This window comes from Chelonoidis abingdonii, chromosome 6, assembly GCF_003597395.2.
Source record: "Chelonoidis abingdonii isolate Lonesome George chromosome 6, CheloAbing_2.0, whole genome shotgun sequence".
NCBI lineage: Eukaryota > Metazoa > Chordata > Testudines > Testudinidae > Chelonoidis > Chelonoidis abingdonii.
In genome coordinates, this window is record NC_133774.1 from 44,596,581 (window position 1) to 44,612,130 (window position 15,550).

Here is a 15,550-nt window from a genome sequence, read left to right on the forward strand (position 1 = left end):
ATCAGCGATTTAATTTGATCTGAACAGGTTTAAGGTTCAAAACATCTGGATCAGAGGCCATATCAAGTCTGCAGGCCTGATTCTCCATTCTCTTGCACCTCATGCCATTATTTATACTTACAAAAAATGGCCCTGATTCTGCAGTATGCTTAGGATCACTTTGTGCCGCTTCACAGCCTTACCCCTGATGAGTTCTCAAACCTGACACTTCTAAGGAATCAAATAATTGTATATTATTAATTGTAATCTTTTAATAAGCTTAGGGCTATTCTTTTTTAAAGATCAACTTAATATGCAAGATAATAGAAATACTCTAAAATAGTAGTGTTACACTGTGAGGCTTTTATTGGAAACAGAAATATTTTAAAGAAAGACGCATTCCACATGAATAACATACGTTCTAAAAATTGGTTTAAGATGTGACTTTACAAATGAAGTAGTTACTACTTTATCATAAAGTTCATCATCCTATTAAAACTGTAAATGTGTAACTATTAAGTAGGCTTTGCAAAGAGTATGTGCCACTGTGCAATTAGCTGCATTGTACACTATGTACCATTCATGCAATGCATGGAGAGAATTTTCCCACTGAATAGACAAGTATGTTAAGCCTTTTGTTTAGTATCTTGGCAGCTTTGCTAACTAGATCTGTTCCCTTCCACCCTTTCTCTTCACCACTGTAAATGGGTGATTATTTCTGGTCTGCTTCAGACAGTTTCTGATTTCTCTCTCTCTCTGCACACTGTGGTAATTTCTGTCTGAATCTCTAGGGTGGTTTGCCCTGCTTTAACCCCAGAAAGTATTTGGCATTAGAGGCTAAGGGTGTTCCCACGAGTTTTTAAGGGGTACTCTATTTTCAGTGAGAACTTGTGTGCCAAGTCTTTGTGTGTAGGAGGTTCATGATTCTCGACGTTTTCAGCTATTAAATCTGACACTGTCGCATGGAGGAGAGGATTGCATACAAAGTATAGCTACTTGGTTAAAAGCTGTAGTAGCATTCTAACAAATCCTTGCACACTGTATGAGATACAAAGGACTAGTAAACTGGGTTTTATGGGCTCATTGTGCCTTATAGGCACAGGTCCATGCTGCTGCTAGTGGTGTAGGGCTCTCCAAGGCACACAGGACTCACATCTGTGGCTGCTCCCTTTAAGAAGGGGCAGTGGGTACTCCCTTCTTTAGTCAACAAGCTCTGCTGGGTGGTACAGTGAGGGCAAGTTTATAGATCCATCTAGTCTCTCTTTGCTTCCTGACTCTTTTGGTGTGACTAGTGCTGCAAATGGGGCGTGAAAGGTCTGACAGTCCATTTGCACTTTTACTCATCCATTCCCTTGTGCATCTGTGCACTGGCTAGACACAATCTCTCAAAATCTCTCCTGTCCATGTAAGAAATTTTCAAGAAGGGTTCCGTTACCATAATTCTGGCTCCAAAGCAGCTCTTGTCACGGTAGTCAATGCAAAGAATACCTTACTGCCAGGAAGAATCGTTCTCATGTGATGCACTGGGATATTATGTTACACTGTTACAGGAACATGTTTTCCTCCCCTTTTTCTTTCATTTTGACATGAAATACCTGTTTTTCAGAAAGCTGAGGCTGGGGCCTGTGTTGTTTGCATCCAGTTACTGTCCAGTTGTGTATTTATGCACCCAAATAGATCCAAATGCCTAATTTTCCATCACAGTTTTGGTAGTTGCAAATGCAAATTAGACATGCAACTGTGGGTAAATCTTAAGTCTAAATTTGATGAATGTCAGACTCTAAAAGGCCTTCATGTTGTGTATGTGCGAAAATTCTGATTTGCGCTCTGATCATAACCCTACCACCTGATTTGTGTGCGCAGTTGCATGCTCATCAATGCAGAAGAGACTTTTGTGCACAGACGAAACTAAGGCTATTTAAAATTTGGCCATAAATGAGCAAATGAAAATGAGTACTCATGTAACTCTTCTGCTGGGAGTCAGTAGCAGTAGTATAGGTCAGGTTCAATGCTGTCTCGGAAATCCCTTTTAAAGTAATAGAATGATTGCCTTATCCAAGCCCAGGTTTTAGGAATTTATACAGTAACAGCCTGCATAACACAACGCTATCATAATACTACACACAATAACCAGCTGCATTACACCACAACACCCCAGTGCTATCACATCACTACATACAGTGACTGCCTGCATAACAGCATAACGTAACAACACTCACATCACTGCATACTGTGGCAGCCTCTATAAACACCCTAACACAATACCATCCCATTACTATATTACATACAATAGCAGCCTGCACAACTCCATTACTTTACTCCACTCTGTACAGTAGCAGCCTTCATAACACAATAGCATTATCACATCACGTTGTAACTTACAGTAACTGCTTGCACAATGCTGTCACACCACCACCACCACCACATTCACTACACAAATACATGTGTTGATGGGTTGTATCCTAATCACCATCTCATGGAGATAAAAGCCTGTGTCATACCATAAAAAAAAAAAAAAAAAAGACCCCCGTTGGATTGGTACTCACTATAATAGTCTGCATAACACCAACAAACCAAATTATAATACATGCTTAGTTTAAAACTGAGTTCTGAAGTCCATTAACACATCTTTCAGGATTGAATTTGGTTTCACTGAAACAGTTCCTGAAAGTAGTGCAGGTGCTGTATGGTGTTTCAAGGTGTGCATTGTTTTATTTAGAGCTAGTGATAAATACAGCTAAGTAACAGGATTCCCTTCATCTAATGGATGTTATGGAATACCAAGTCCCATATCTTAATTGGCTCTCAGTCCCAGCCCACTGGAAAAAGGCTAGTGTGGTACACAGAGTGTCTCCCTTTAGACAGTGAGACGCAACTAAGCATCAGCTGGAGAATACCTTAATTAGTATTAGTGACATGATGAAACACCACCATAAAGTTGACAGCATTACAAAATTGCATAACTGTTACCTTTTTGTATTTCTTTGGTTTTATTACAAAATTATATTTCTTCCAGAATCTTCTCTCCATATTCTTCCTCCAGAATAAAATAAAAAACCTCTATTAAGCAATATACCAAACTACTTTACTATTCATGCTATGACAACAGAACTAGAAATAGGCCAGAGCCAGGGAGTTTGGCTGCAGATTTGGATCAGAATCTGAACTTCCCCAGAGTATGGGGGAGAAGGTTGTCAGATTTCTGCTTCTAGCCCATTACAGTGATAGGCCACAGCTGGAAAGTTCAGACCTGCATCTGTAAATGGACATTTACAAACCTATTGGGGGGTAAGGTGGTTGCAACCATTGTTCAGTTTTAAGCAGTCTCTAAAGAAACAGGTAAGAAGTATAAATATTTACCTCTATAATGAAAAACTTCTAGAGGAGAGCTGCGGGCATGTAAAGGGAAGCTACTGAACTTTTAAATTTTTTTCCACAAGAATTTTAAAAGCAAGTAGGTGATTGTAGGTGTCTCAATTTTTGGGTGCCCAGGCTGAAATATTCTAAAAGGTCCTGATTTTCAAGAAGTGCTGAATATTTGGTTTCGGAAAACCAGGTTCCTTTAAGGGGTCTCTGTTTCAGTCCCCCAAAACTGGAGCACCCTAAATCACCAGTCGCTTTTGAAAATCTTGGCCGAGGTAAAGGAAAAAAAAAGACTTCGCACTGATTCTGTTTTTCTTGTTTATCTACTGGTCTGCTCCTGCTCCCATTGAAGTCAATGGCAGAGCTCCTACTGACTGCTTTGGCAACTGGAGGAAACCCCAAGTTTGCAAAAATTGGTTGCAAAGAATCAGCATAGGTTACAGAAGTACAGTGCTATTTCTTGTGTTTTGCTATCCCTGGTTAATATTAGCCAGATAAAATTTCTTGCCATTATTCTTTCAGCTGCCTGTACCATCGAGGTCTAGCTAAGCAGTTTATAATCATTTTTTCCCTTATCAGACATTACCTTTTTCTCACTCTTACCAGATCCCAGTGGTCCCTTCTTCCATGCCTGTGTTTTGAAAAACTGAAAAATTGCTTTGGTTTCTCCACAGCAAGACCATCTTTCCAGTATCTGTTTCACTACAGAGAACACTTCAGCATCATCAGCATCTATTTAAAGAAAATAGGTGTATTTAGCTATATCAGCTCAGGTTTATATGGAGCAGTCCAGCTATTAAGTAAAGATTAACTAACAGTCTTCAGACCTCAAGGGATATATTTCTAAATTCTTCTTTCTAAAAATATAATGGTGAATGGTCATATCATAATTACCATCACATGGTGATATTTCATTTTTACAAAAGTTTTGTCCATGTTCCTGTTCAATGCATGTTAACTTTATCCTGTTCTTGTAAGGAAGACTGAAGTATTTGATATCATTGTCCCAGGAAGTCAGAGTGGCAGTTGGGAATCAGCTATTTTCATATGTACTTATTTGGTTGCCATTACTGTAGTATCTGTCCACCTCACAATCCTTAATGCATTTATCCTTAAAACACTCTTGTGAGTTATCCATAGCAAATATTGTGGGGTGGTCCCTGCATCACTGGGAGACATGGAAGTTTTTCCATTGACTTAAGTGAAAGTGCACAATGTTGCACCAAATTTCAAAGGACAACAAAAACGTGGAAAGCGTGGGGGTAGGCAAAAGTAGAAAGCAAACAGATGAACGTATTCTGTCTTTTTGTGTCTATTCAAATCGTTTTCAATTAATCAGTATATCTGTAATAAACAGTACCTTGTGTTTCCTTCTACTGAGACCAAAGCTGTGGAGATTGCATGTAAATGGTCATGGTGATGGTGGAGAAAAAGGGACTGCAGTAGCCTCTCTTCTCCTAGTGTCCTCAGTATAAAACTCTGTCATCTGATGCATTTTCTGATTTGCATCTATTGCCTGTCAACCACATGCATGGTCACTATTATTCCAGGCTAACTCCTGCCATCCTTACTTAGTATTTGACTCAGGCAAAACTCTTACTTCAGCCAGTGGAAGCTGTGTCTTAGTAAGGACTGAGCAATAACTGCAGGACATATGCCCATTGCTGTAGATATGGCTCTGTCTTCATTTTTCTCCATAATTTTCCCCCTCACTACAGCTTAGTTTGGATGCAGCACGTGAAGCTCAGAGACTTTTCCCCTGGTATAATAGACACTAACTGCTTGGGTTTCAAGGCTGGTGTAAGGTTTTCTGTTAAAGTCAAGCAATGATGCAGATTATGGTGATTGGTACCATATTGCACTGTTCTCTTTGACTTCTCCTCTCTTCTTTTGCTTAGCTTCCAAAATCCTTATCACCTTTTCTTTCATGGAACCATAATTGAAATAGATGGGCACTGGGGCAGAAAAACATTTTTCAGAAGCCATAAAATAATTTCCTCTCTTTTTATTAGAAGAACATAGATTTAAGTTCACTCTTCTCTCCAAAATAGACAACGAGGAGGAAGTACTCAATTTGGCAGTGCACTTGGGGTTAGAAACATTGCTGCTTTCCAAACATGTCACCAGGGTCATTAATTAAGTGCTAGAACAGGCAACTTCAACCAAACAAAACCAGGGGAAATTACACTTCTCTTTGCTGACCTATATAAAGACTATGTGAGCTGGAATCATATTGAAAGCTTTACGGGGCCCTCTAGCCCAGTGGGATCTGTAGTAAATATCAATGTACTGCAATGAGATTGTTGCTAACTAGGACTGAATGGGTTTTGAGTGAGTTTGCCCCTTGCAATTTGCAAACATTGAGTAGCAAATGAATTTAGGAGTAAGAATGTTCATGGGAACAAAGAATTTTAAGTAAGCATAGAGGTACATGTGCAGAAAGCGAATCTGAGTGAATGAATGAGTGTTTGCACATAAAACTGATGCTAAGTTACACTTATCCGATCTGTAAGCAAAAACAATATCTGGTGAGCTGTGTCTCTAGTCATAACACGTTGCATTTCAAATAAAGCAATATGCTGCTTCTGAATTACAGACCAAACAGACAGAGCTATTTGGTGAATAATTTCAGTTAGAAGTCTGAGGAAAATGTTGGCAATTTGTGTGGGTGGATGGGGGGGCTAAATGTGTCAGATTATGTACTCCTCTCTGCTCCTGACTGTGGTTTCAGAGAATGGTAGAGCAGAGATGATGTGGGTTTCATTTAGTATGTCTGCATTACACACAATTTCTATTCTAACAAGGGCATTCCCTAACAGCTCAGGGCTGAATGTGCTAAAGGAATTAGACATCTAAATTCTTGTTTTAGGTCCCAAAGTCCTAGTTTTGGGAATGTTGTGATGCACAAAGCTCCTGTTGAACCATATAGGAACCTAAACTCATGTACACACAAAAATAATAATAATAATTAGGGCTGCCAAGTGTTTAAAAAAAAATGAATCATGATTAATTGTGCTGTTAAATAACAATAGAATACATTGTTTAAATATTTGTGGATGTTTTCTACATTTTCAAATATATTGATTTCTATTACCACACAGAATACAAAGTTTATAGTGTTCACTTTATATTATTTTTATTACAAATATTTGCATGATAAAAAAACAAAATAAATAGTATTTTTCGATTCACCTAATCCAAGTACTGTAGTGCAATCTCTTTATCGTGAAAGTGCAACTTACAAATGTAGAATTATGTACAAAAAAAACTGCACTCAAAAATAAAACAATGTAAAACTTTAGAGCCTACAAATCTACTCAGTCCTACTTCTCGTTCAGCCAGTTGCTCAGACAAACGAGTTTGTTTACATTTGGAGAAGATAATGCTGCCCGCTTCTTGTTTACAATGTCACCTGAAAGTGACAACAGGTGTTTGCATGGCACTGTTGTAGCCAATGTCCCAAGGTATTTACGTGCCAGATGTGCTAAAGATTTATATGTCCCTTCATGCTTCAACCACCATTCCAGAGTACACGCGTCCATGCTGAAGAAAGGTTCTGTTCAATAACGATCCAAAGCAGTGCGGACAGATGCATATTCATTTTCATTCTCTGAGTCAGATGCCAGCAGCAGAAGTTTGATTTTCTTCTTTGGTGGTTTGGTTCTGTAGTGTCCACATTGGAGTATGGGAATGTATGCAAAGCAGGTTGCATGGGTAACTATAGAAATACCAATGCAATATTTAATGATATGAGCAGCCTGTTTTTCATCCTGAAATGAAATCTCAGCATACAATTGACCTTCTCTCTCTTGCCTCATCTGAAACAGGTCAGGTTTTGTTTTTATTTATTTTTTCTTTTCTTGAAGTCAGCATACTGAGAGTTGCTGGATTTACAGCATTGAAAGCTGAAGTGCAAAGTTCCTCCTATTGCCCTGTCAATGTGATTCAGCCCTAATCTGGAAGGTGCTGTCTAGGGAAGGGAGAATAATTTAGTCTATGCCTATTCGGCCAACCTCTTTGATGCTATGTCCAACAAAAGTGCCAATTCTGGAAATGGCTTTTGTGACCTGTACAAAACATCTCCAGGAACTGAAGTGAGGCCACCAAACTCATTTTACATAGGCCATTCTTCAGTCACAATTAGTAACTACATTCAGTTACTATAAATCAGGGCTGGATTCAAACCAATAACCTAGAAGTGAGAGGTGTCATGTTTCATTCACCAAGCTCTTGAGCAATCCTTTCCCGCCAAGCTTTAGTATTGACAATTACAGCTTGTGATAATTCCATTTTCCATTGAAGAACTGAGCTTCCCAACTTTGTATGTGATAAATACTCCAGGCTTTCAAATCTCATGAAAATACCCATAACATCTTGGAGACCTCCTCTTTTCCTTGGCTATGTCTTTTCAGTTCTAAAAACTCTTAAATTTAAAAAGAGTCTGTTAGTTTGTGAAAAATGTAAAAACCTCAGTCTATTTCTAATCCTTCTCATGTATGGAATGTCTTTAATGTATATGGAACAGAGCTGTGAGAATAATGGAATTTGTGATTCACTGCCAATTGCAAAAAATTGGGGAAAAAATGGTTTTGGATTGAATGGAAGCTTTTGTTTGACCCACAATGAAATGTTTCATTTTGATTTTCATCATTTTTAATGTTACTAGATTTTAAAAAATAAAATTAAAGGAAATTCCAAAATGAAATATCATTTTCAGCCAAAAAAATCAAAATGTTTCAGTTAGAAAAATGTCAAAAAGAAACATTTTGATTTTATCAGAATATTTCTTAGGTTTGTTTTTTTTTCTGAAACAATTTGGCAAAGTAACACAAATCCATAAAACATATTGATGTTGCTGTATCTGCATTTTTTACCAGTTTTTGCCAAAAAAATTTCACCCAGCTGTAATGTGGGACTTTTTTTTAGCTCATATGGATTAATTAATTATTGCCATTGTTTTAATATGATTCAGTATTTGTATTGTAGTAGCTCTCAAAGACCATGTCAAAAAAATGAGCTAAAAAAGGGAAAAAAATTATTTGATTTGCCTGTCCCACATATGCTGTATGTATACTGAAATGCCTACACACAGTTCAGAGCATCGCGGCTGGCTGAAGTAAGTTAAAGCCTTAGAATACATTTCCCAAATAGTCCTCCCCATTTTGTGGACTCTGGGATTGTTTTGTTGCACCAGTAAGTGAAGGTGTGATTTTAAACTGATTCAGTTAAACCAGTGCGAAAGGCTGTGTGGACACACTCTGCTTGGTTTAATACAGGTTTATTTCAGTTTAGCTTTAGTCAATTAGGAACAGGTTTAAGATATATTGAAATAACCCACTCTTAAATTTAAGATTTATACTGGAATAACTATGTCGGTCGGGGCAATGAAAATTCATCCTCCCTGAACCCTCCCTCAGCAACAAAGCTACGTCAACAAAACCACCATTGCCAATAGAAGAGTTGTTCAGGGAAGTGCTGTTCCTACATTGGCACAAAAATTCCTTCTATTAGTGTAAGCACAGCATACGCCAGAGGGCTATGCCAGCATAGGCTCTGTAGTGTAGACCTAGCCTAAAACAAGTGTGCCCACACAGGAATTGGCACTAGTTTACCCATACTGCTTTAATTAAATTGGTGCAAATTTTTGTGTAGACAAACCCCTTGATGTTTATTTTCAAAGTTTTTTCATTCCCTTTATGCTGTTTTCTCTCTCTCCCCCTGGTGCTTGTATAATCCTCCTTTCTGCTGTGAGTGTGACTACACTACAATGAATATGATTTTAATTTCAAATTCTGAAGAAATTTCATATACACCTTCAACAATCCACAGGCACCAACTGCCCAAAGCCCCACCCCCACTCCACCCCTTGCCCAAGGCCTCACACTCACCATGCCTCTTCCCACCCCTGCTCCACTCCCCACCCCGCCTCTTCTTGCCCAGTTCTACCCCCTCCCCTGAGCACGCTCCGCATCCTTCCTCCTGCACTCTTCATCCAAGTTTCCTGAATGCAGTGGGCGGGAGACCTGGGGAGGGAGGAGGAGGCACTGATCTGAGGAGCCTGCTGGCGGGCAGGCGGCACTGGAGAAAGAAGGAGGAGAGCTCAGCACCGACCATTTTTTCCCTATGAGCGCTCAGAGCACCCATGTAGTCAGCGGCTATGCAATAATCACAATTCAAGTTACTCTCACTGCAGTGCAAGGGTGAACATAGCTGACCAGCACAGGAGCACAGCACCAGGAACTAGACAAATAAATAAGGATGATCTGTACTTCATTAAAAAAAAATCAACAGACCACAAAATCCATAAGTTTTGTGACCTCAGTGTTCACACATACACAGACATGGTCCTGGCCTGGGTATGGAAGTGAAACAGCAGTTCTCACTATAATTTGGAAGAAATACCATACTAAGAGCTTCCTTCTATAATATCTTCATTGCTGACCACGGTGGCTGGCATGAAACGGTGAGAAAGAGAAAGCTGTGGGCTTGATTCAGCTCACTGAAATCAAGGGCAAAGCCCCTCTTCACTTCAATGGGAACAAGATGATACCTTTTGGGCCTGATTTTCAGAGGTATTGAGCACCCAGGCCCTGATCCTACCAATGTCAGTAGGAGTTAGGCACATAAATACTTAGGGCAGTGGTTTTCAATTTTTTTTTTGTTGATGCCTGTGACCCAATGGAGATGGGGATGAGGGGTTTGGGTGTGGAAGGGGCTCAGAACTGGGGCAGAGGGTTGGGCTTCAGGGGTGAGGGCTAGGAATGAGGGTTTTGGGGTGCAGGAAGGGCCTCTGGGTCTCAGGGCTGGAGCAGGGGGTTGGGGCGCAGGCTTACCTCAGGTGGCTCCCAGGCAGCAGCGCAGTGAGGGTGCTAAGGCAGGCTTCCTACCTGTCCCAGCACTGCGGACTGTGCTGCACCCCAGAAGCAACCAGCAGTAGGTCCGGCTCCTAGGCAAAGGTGCAAAAGTGGCTCTATACGTGCACCGATCACCCAGCTCCCATAGGCGGGTTCCTGGCCAATAGGAGTGCGAAGCTGGTGCTTGGGCCAGGGCAGTGCACAGAGTCCCATTGCCCCCCCCTCCTCCCGCCTAGGAGCTGGATCTGCTGCTGGCTGCTTCCAAGGTGCAGCGCAGTGTCAGAACACGTAGGGACTAGTCTGCCTTAGCCAGGCAGCACCGCTGCTGGGAATTTTAACAGCCCAGTCAGCGATGCTGACCAGAGCTGTTGTGACTCAGTCCCTTACATTCCTCCTCCCAGTACTGGATCGTGACCTACAGTTTGAAAACCACAGATCAGGGCCCCAAGCCTCTTCTGAAATGAAGGGGAGCTTTCAACATCTCTGAAAGTCAAGCCCTGTGTTTTTAGGGCATGGAATGCACCCAGATACACAAACAATATAATACAATAAAGATACCTAAACTATACTTTCTCTCCTTGGACTGAAGAAGGCTGCATCAATCGCAGCTAAACATTTTCCCAGGGTGGGGGAGTGCCCTTCCAGTAAGTGTGCTGTGTCCTCTATTTGTCTATTGGCTCACTTGTTCATGGCTAAAGTAAGCTGTTATTCATGTTACGACATACGAAATGAGAGGTCCAGTGTCCAGATTCACCATGAACTATAAATACATTTTTCCTTTATAGGCCGGGCACAGAATGGGTCACTCAGGAAATGAAGACTAAATCTTATAAACAAGGGCAAAAGAATAAGGAGGCAGAAAAGACAAAAATGAAACCAAATTTTCATTTTCATTCTTGGCAAAAAAGTAATAGTAGCATATAAATGAGATGAAGCATTTACCCATAGGCTTTCTAGCATGGACTTAACCTACCAAAGTATCATTTTATGACATGATGAAAAATAATGGACTGGTATACTTACATGAAGTGGTTAATCTTAACTGACATATAAAGCTTATTGCCACTGTAGTGTTAAACCCAAGTTCATTAGGTAGCAATTTAAGGTAGCATGAGACAATCCAATAGCTTATTCAGTGGTTAGACTCTCTTTTTTTGGTTGTCTTTGGTGGTGGTACATTTTATTGCTCACAAATAAAACCACTCAAAATTTTTCGCTTAGAATTCTCATTTTGTACAAAACACAATACAACAAACAATTTTTGCTTTTCATTTTCTCTCTCTCTTTTTCTCCCTCCCTCCTCTTTTTCTGGTTTGCCCGAAAAGGGTTTTAAAAGAAAGAAAAGTGAGTCTGAGGAAAAATCTAAAAAGGCGGGGTGGGGGGGGGAACAAGTTTCCAGTTTTCAATTTCCATTTTTACTGATATATTTGGAAATTTTCAAAATGTGTCATGAACATTTTCAAAAGTTGTTTTTCTTCATGAGCATACTTCCAGTTTTTGACCAGCTCTACTTCTGGGAGGTGCTAATTGTGGCAGTTCTTGGTAAATGAAGCCATCTGTTTAACCTGAGAACAGTAACAAACAATGGCAGCTAAAGCTTCCCAAACTACCACCATCCAACTTGCTGCAACATTGCCCTGGAAAGGTCAGCTCTAGTGGGAGAGAGCAGGCTACCAAACAAGGTTGTTTACCCAATTGTGGTGGGTTTTCTAATGCAGAAATCTGAGCATTAGGGTAACTATCTGCTTTACCATTAATAGCTGATAAATAGCTATCAGATATTAACTCTTGGTCACTATGGATAAGTCTGTAAAATGCTAAATTCAATACAGTGGTTTACTTAGGGTTGTCAACTTCCTACTAGCACAAAACTGAACAGCCCGTCCCATCCCTGCCCCTTTTCCAAGGCCCTGCCGCCGCCCGCTCACTCCATCTCCCCTCCCTCCATTGCTTGCTCTGCTCCACCCTCACTCACTCTCACCAGGCTGGGGCAGGGGGTTGGGGCAGTGCTTACCATGGCTCCCAGGAAGTGGCCAGCATGTCCGCTTCATGGCACATGGCCTGCTGCCCGCAGGCACCACCCCCACAGCTCCCATCAGTCACAGTTTCCAGTCAATGGGAGCTGTGGAGCCAGCACTCAGGGTGGGAGCAGTGCGCGGAGCCTCCCTGATCACCCATGCGCCTAAGGACTGCACGGACCTGGCAGCTGCTTCCAGGAGCTGCATGGAGCCAGGGTAGGCAGGGAGCCTGCTGTACTCCCAGGCCCCCACTGCACCACCAACCAGAATTTTAATGGCCCGGTTGGTGGTGCTGACTGGAGCTGCCAGGCTTCCTGGTCACCCAGGTGTTCTGGTCGAAAACTGGATGCATGGTAACCCTAGATTTACTGTGGATCTGAAAAACAGTTTTTGTAGTCTGATCCAAAGCCCATTAAAATCAATAGAAATGCTCACCGCTTTGAGAATTAGACCACTTATTAAGGTGCCTGAGCATCCTTTAAGCAGTTGAAAGTCATGGATTAGTCACAGACAATGAACAATCCCCGTTTTTGCCATGGGACAGCAGGTTGCATATTGAAGAGTTAATCAACATCTTAGCTTGCTATTTACTATCAATAAAACCTGAGGGTACAATGATTTCTGTATTTTTAGTTCCCTGTTTAATAGAGTCGTATGAAAATTTTGTTCTTTTTTTCCTCTTAGGAGTTAGTAACTTACTAGAATCAGGTTAGAGTCATAAAGAAACATATGTCAGGAGACTTTGTGGGTTGGAGAGAGACAGGACATAGCTACTGTCTCTATAAAGCTTTTTGGGCAATAGACAGAAGGCATTTGAAGCCCAAGGCTGCAATAATTGCTGCTGGTAAGAAGTTTTCTGATTGATTAGAAGCAGATTGATTGAACTGTGCAATGAATGAGTCATGGCTTGTGATAGTTGATGCATAATATCCTTTTAATTATTTGAGCATTAGCCTCCAGTTTAAAGCAAGTTTCAGTAACTGGGTCAGTCAAAACTGATTATTAGGTGAAATCCTGGCTCCACTGTAGTCAATAGCAAAGTTCTCATTGACCTTCATGGAGTCAGGATTTCACCCATTTTTATTTACTCTGATTATTTAGCTCTCAAATTCCTTCTCCTCCATTTTCTGAACCATCTCCTAGATTCTCAAGCCATCCCTTCCACGACAAGCTTAGCATCTTGGTGTTCATTTCTAAACATATTTAAATGGCATTTGGTATCTATTAAACCCAAAGTCAAAGCCCTGCAGTTTTTCCTGCAAGGTAAGTATGAGCAGTCATTTGCTGGTCAATACAGTAGTTAGCACATGCAAAAACACCATGTGGTGAAGAATTATTGAAATGAAAACATATTGTTCGCTTAGGGTGAGATGTGTTCTGGTGAAGGAAGCAAGAGGAAGTCCCTCTGAACTATCGATTCCCCTTTTGGGTGCTCTGAGGTGGGTGCCTGTTGGAGTGGCTCCACTGAGATGCCTCTCTGTGCTGGCCCTACGTTGGCTAGGATGGGTATGATTGGGCCAAGGTAGGAGCCATGGAGTCACTGATGATCCAGTGCCTTCACAACACTGCACAAGGGCTATACTGCAGTCTTGGACTCTTCTCTGGTGTTACACCCACTTGCTCCCTAGCACCTCACGTCATAAGGCCCAGTCAATCTGGTGTTATGTGGGTGGTGTGAAGTTCAGCCTGGTGTTGTGAACCCTATAAACAGTGGTAAATATTTTTGTTTAAATACAGCATATTGAGGCTATAAACAGCATAGGAAAATGTTTCAGTGCTAGTACATCTGTTTAATACATTTAATCTTATCTCTGTATCTGGGTTTCGTTCACCCTCTTCACCATATTGCCTCAGATTACACATTCATCCCAAGCAGACCACTGTTTTTTAAACATCTGTTACATTCCTTCAACCTGCAAACATGGTAAAGATGACTCTGTGGTATTAATATTTCCTTTTTCTGTGCATAATATCATTACAGTTTATAGAATAGAAAATTATATTAGCCCTCTGTTCTCTTCCTAGTATAGATCTAATTTCTTTCTCAATAAAGAAAATATAGGTCTCTCACCCTCAACTTAATTTATTTGGTGTGTTATTGGATTTCTCAGATTTGTATTGCCTGCTTGTAACTCGACTTTTGGTATTTGTTTCTATCTTAGTATTAAATCTCAGTGACATTGCTCATGTGCAATAAATTTTCCCTATTATTTTGCTTCACAGTTACTGATGGAGGGGGGAGGGATAGCTCAGTGGTTTGAGTACTGGCCTGCTAAATCCAGGATTTTGAGTTCAATCCTTGAGGGGGCCACTTAGGGATCTAGGGTAAAATCAGTACTAGGTCTTGCTAGTGAAGGCGCGGGCTGGACTCAATGACCTTTTAGGGGCTCTTCCAGTTCTATGAGATAGGTATATCTCCATATATATGGACTATTGTTCTCACAACACCTCTGGGAAGGAAGGATTATCCCCATTTTACAAATAGTGAACTATGGCACAAGGGTGGATTAATTGAGGAGCTGTGGCTGAGCGAGAAACTGAATCCAGATCTCCTGAGTCTCTACTCCCGTTCACAGATTCTCAACCTGTGGTCCATGGACCCCTGGTTGCTTAGTCTGTAGACTATCTTTAAGATTTCCAAAGAAGTCTGCACCTCCATTTGAAATTTTTTTAAGTGTCCACAAATGAAAAAAAGGTTGAGAGCTATTTAACTAGCTTTAACTAATGCATATTTTAGTATTAACATTTTAGCAGTGCAACACTTTAGACGGAGATGCTACTGAGGAGTTGTGAGCCATCTTGTCAAGGATGCATTTGATAACATTTCCATACTGTGGATTAACATGACAATTCATAATGGCCAATCCAATGTGTATTCACAATGTCAATTTGTCTGAACTAGAAAAAGTAGTAAAATTTTCAACACTGCCTTCCCTCACAACCATTTACCGTAAAAGCTGTTTTATCCGGCATGCTGGGAGAATGGGGGGTGCCCGTAAGTGAAAAATTCCGGTTAACTAAGAGGGAGGGAGTTTGGGTGCAGGAGGGGGGCTTGGGGCTGGGGCATGGGAGGAGTTTTGGGGTGCAAGATTGGGGGGGCATTCACCTCAGGTGGCTCCCCATAAGTGGTGACCTGTCCCTGCTGCTCCTAGGCAGAGGTGAGGCAGGTGGCTCTGCATGCAGTCCCCACCCCGCCTCGAGCGCTGGCTCCACAGCTCCAATTGGTCGCAACAGAGACAGGTCACTGCTTATGGGGAGCCACCAACGTGAATGCCCCCTGGATCTGGCCCCCTGCATCCCTCCTCCTGCACCCCAAGCCCTCTCCCCCACACAAAC